Source organism: Citrus clementina, unplaced genomic scaffold (assembly GCF_000493195.1).
Source record: "Citrus clementina cultivar Clemenules unplaced genomic scaffold, Citrus_clementina_v1.0 scaffold_7, whole genome shotgun sequence".
NCBI lineage: Eukaryota > Viridiplantae > Streptophyta > Magnoliopsida > Sapindales > Rutaceae > Citrus > Citrus x clementina.
The window spans coordinates 16,437,974-16,442,785 of record NW_006262075.1 but is presented as its reverse complement, the minus strand read 5'-3'; positions in this window follow the sequence as shown (position 1 = coordinate 16,442,785).

Below are 4,812 nucleotides of genomic sequence, written 5' to 3'. Positions count from 1 at the left end.
AAATCTTAAAAAAATTAAAATTCAAATATGCACTACATCCATCATAGATACTAAAACTCAGTAATAAAAGAAAAATAATTTTTTAGAAAGGAGATTAAAGACTAAAATGTATTGATAACAATTAAGTTATCTAATTTGTCTAAAAAATCTAACAACTATTGTAGCTTATACTTTTACACTAAAACAAACAAATAAGAGTAAGATTGATGTAATATTCTAATGTTTCCATGTTTCTTTTATCTTCTCGATATCGACACACCCATCATCATTGTTACAACGATAAATAATGACATATAAATTAAATATGATTTAATTTAGTGCTTTTTATTTTTATTATGACTATATTTAATTAAATATATGAATAACATAGTTATTTTATGATAGATAGCCACCACTAATTAGTGATTACATAACATGAATAAGATTATTACAAAATAATAGAAAGGGAAACTCAAGTTTAGAGATTTACTTGGCAATTAAAGGATTGATCTAAGCATTCAAATGGAGTAGAGAAACAAAAGTAGATCAAAGAGAAATTAGGGCCGATTGCCCTAATTTTACTTTACACTTAATTATTTTTCTTGTATTATCATTTAATTTACAAAGCTAACTTTAAATTTTAAGATGTTTAAATACATGGTAAATCTAAATACCACTAATACACTATGAGTAAATTTTATTATCATTTATAATTACACAATTTTTTTAAAATTTTTAAAATTAAATTAAAAGTAAGTGGAAATGGATTTGGATATGGATATTAAGATAGATGTTGACCTACTTCAAATTTGTCTTATATCTACGCATCAATATTAAAATCCAGTTCAAATTTATTTTAGACTGACTCAAATATGATCCGATTAGATTTGAATCATATAGATCTTAGGTCAAATCCAATCTATTGCCATCCTATAGTGAGCAATCTTACTCAATGTGATTCAAATCCAATCTATTGCCATCCTTACTATAGTGAGCAATCTTACTCAATGACGCACGAGCATCGCACTTGAGATCAACTAAACATAAAACTCTCCATTTTATTATGCTGTATAGAATATGACAGGTTGGGATGTGATATGTTTACAAACTATCATTTAATGTGAAAATGGCAATTTAGGGTTGTCTCATGTTTATGGAATACATAGGGTTGAACTAAATTGTATATATAATGTTTACATTAAAGTAATTAAAATAAATAACTAAAAAAATGTTTGGATATTTTATTATTAGTTATTTATTTCACATTAAATTATAATGTTTATAATAATACTCAAATAAAATAACTATAATAATGAATACTAAATTTAAATTAAGTAAAAATTTTGAATATTTTATTTTTGTAATCAATTAATAATTTATTTTTTATTCTTAGTTATTTATTTCACATCATATTATAATGTTTGTAATTATACTTAATAAAATAATTATAACAATAATAATAAATTAAAAGTAAGGGAAATCTGTTCGATATTTTCTTTAAATATAATCAACTAAAAACTTTCTTGTATTATTAGTTATTTACATTTTTTAATTCTAATATATATATAAACATTATATATTGATATAATATTAATATTAATATTGATAAATTAGTAAATATACTTGAGCTATAAAATTGTCCCAGGAATAAGAATTCAGTTTTTGATGAGCACTTAGTCAATGTTTATTAGGTAAGAGAAAAAAAATTAAAATACAATATAAATCTTGACTCTTAATTCTTTTTTTAACAAAAAATAAGTTCGGCACTGTTTGTCTTAGTAACTTTATCCCAAGGGCTCATGGGATTAATTTTCTTAAGTTTATGAGATAATTTTGTGGGCCCTAATTTATTCCAAAGCTATGTATGTACCAAACAGAGGATAGGAATTAGTCCTATCCCAAACTTATTGACCACCAATTGTAATGTTATGAGAGTTAAGTGAAGCACAGAGAAATCATGTACAGTCAGGACAATCACCAATGATATGATGCACCTGTTAGAGAATTAACAAATTAAATACTCAAAAAACACAGTATTTTATTTCTTTAACAACACTCTTCACCAACTACAACTCTTATTTTTCATTCTCTACAAATTAGAGATTTTGTTATTTCACTAGATACTTAAACCAAAGGGGAGAAGGGGTATTTATACATGAAACAAACTAATCACAATCATTCAAATAAGAAATTACAAAAAAATAATAACCATTCATCTTCACCTGTCAAACCTACCACACCTAACACAAATAATTCAAAACTCACCAACCATACCTACTCATGGAACCTTCCATGAGTTGGGCTTGAATTTATTCATCTTGGATCAAGTTTATGATCCAACAACACCTTCATAACCCCCCCCCCCCAAAAACCCTAACAATTTTTCTTGCATCCTAAGAAACAAATATTTTCTCAATTTGCGTCAACCGTACCTCTCAGACTGCTGCCATAGGGTCACTCATAAGAATCACATAAGTAAGCAAGGCCATTTGTAGTTGCGACTTGAAGATTAGCATTGAATGATGTATACATATTAAGAATCAAGATCGTTATGTGATTCAAAGATGGTAAAAATCTAAATCATACATATAAGGAAAGAATAAAGATTATGTGCTGGTAAATACTGAAAAGAATCCTAAGATACTGTATTTGATTATTTAGCTTTGGTAAAATTAATTTTACGGAGACTTATTTAATTTCAATAAGTTTTACTTTTATTTTTTGGTGCATGTGTGAGTGTAGATTAGTGATTGCAAATAGTTTTATTTTACCATCTACATGAATTCAAATCTTGAAAAAAAGAGGATAAAAGTTGGATTTTATCCACCCCTAACTTTTCAAAAAACAAAAAGTAAATAGTTTTACCCTCTTGGGCCATTGAGCCACATTAAATGAATAAGAGCGGGATGAATTTGGTTACAACAAAATTTAATGCAATTATGACTTTTTATAGGTTTTGTCTAGGATTAAGATTGGACAGTTATAACTTTTAAGTTATAATATTAAAGTATTGGGTAAATATTAGTTACTATAACTTGAAAGTTAAATTAATTTAATTTTATACTTGTATGATAAAAAATTTATAATATATTTATTAATTTTGTCAAAATTATTAATTAAAAATTTTATTTAATATATAATATTAACTTTTATTTCATAGTTACAATTTTTTTTCTAGAGTGGTTAAAATTTTTAAGTTGCAATACTTCAACATGAAATAGGACCTAAGTTTAAAAATAAAGAAATGAAAAATAACAAAGGTTTGCATTCCTACCTTGAAAATGAATAAAGCAATCTCATACATGAATAGTTCTCACAATGCAATGTAACTAGTGCAAATGAAGTATATATAATCTCATACATGAATAGTGCTCATAATGCAATTTATGTGTTTATATATATATATATATATAGGAAAATGCTTCTCATCGAGAATGCTGAGAGAATGCCGAGAGTGTTAGCCTAAAGGGCTATACATGATGTAATTTTGATGATAACAAACATATGTATTGAGTGATTTAATAAATATTGTATTTCACATTTTCACTAATTTTTTAAAGATAATATTTATGCAAGTGAATCAAGTGAAATCAAGATTGAAGACACTCAACGGACAATGGCAACATCAAGAATATAGTTTAGAGCTCAACGAACAAATTAGTGCAATAAATTCTTGTAAAGCCAGTATGATTTAATTGATGTATGATTTAGCATTCGAGAAACTCAAAAGATTAATTTAATTAAATACTTTGCATAAACTAAAAGGTTTTATTTTTATAAAGTAAAGTATTTTGTGGATTTAAGTAATTTGGACTTAAATGCTAAGATTTGAAATCTTTGATTTTAAATAAGTATTAAATTTCAGAGTTGGACGTTTTTATAAACATTTGAAATGTTTTGGGCCATACTATAATTTATGAATATTTTGGACTAAAGTGAAAGATTTTGAGAACTTTGAAAAATATGGGTATTATGTTGAAAAGGACCTTTGTGCGACATAATAAAATTTTTGGGGCCATATCATAATTTCAGAAAGTTTGGGAAAGACAATTATTTTTAGGAAGTTCTGAAATTGGACCTATTTGTAAAGTTTTATGACATTTTGGGCCATAGTATAATTATAGAAAGTTTTGGGTTAAAGTTTAATTTTAGCTAACACTATTACTGTAGCAAAATTAAAAAATAACGGTAATATCATTGTTCCTGAGTGGCTAGCCGGATAATCAAGCGGCTAACCGCTTGAGCACGGGAATTTGCCTATAACGGCTAGTTTTTGGACTTTTACTATAAAAACTCAACTCAAACTTCATTCTAAGAACTAACACAAGTAAATATAAGATCATATAACATATATTGAGCTTCCATTTCGTAAATCATCATTTATTGAATCATTATTGAGCTATAATTTGTTATCCACTCTTAAAGAGAGTTTCATTGTTGTGATTTTTATTTCTCATCAAATTGTGAGTGTACAAGTGTGGGAAACACTTGGGGTGAAGAGATTGGGGATATAATCTCTTGTTGTAAAGGTCCATTGACACCCTGGAAGTTAATTGTAAACATTTGAAACCTTAGGAGGCTTGGATAGTTAAATCCTTAAGCCGGGTGAGCTTGGAGGCGTGGACGTAGGCAGGGATAGCCGAATCACGTAAAAATCTTTGTGTTTGTTTTCTCTTCCCTTACTCTTTTAATATTGTGCTTGATTGGATTTATTATTTTGATTTGATTAAGGCAATAGATTAAATTATTGTGCGAATTGTATTGCATAAATTTTAAAATCTCAATTCACCCCCCTCTTAAGTTGCATAACTTGCATTTCAGAGAGAAACGACA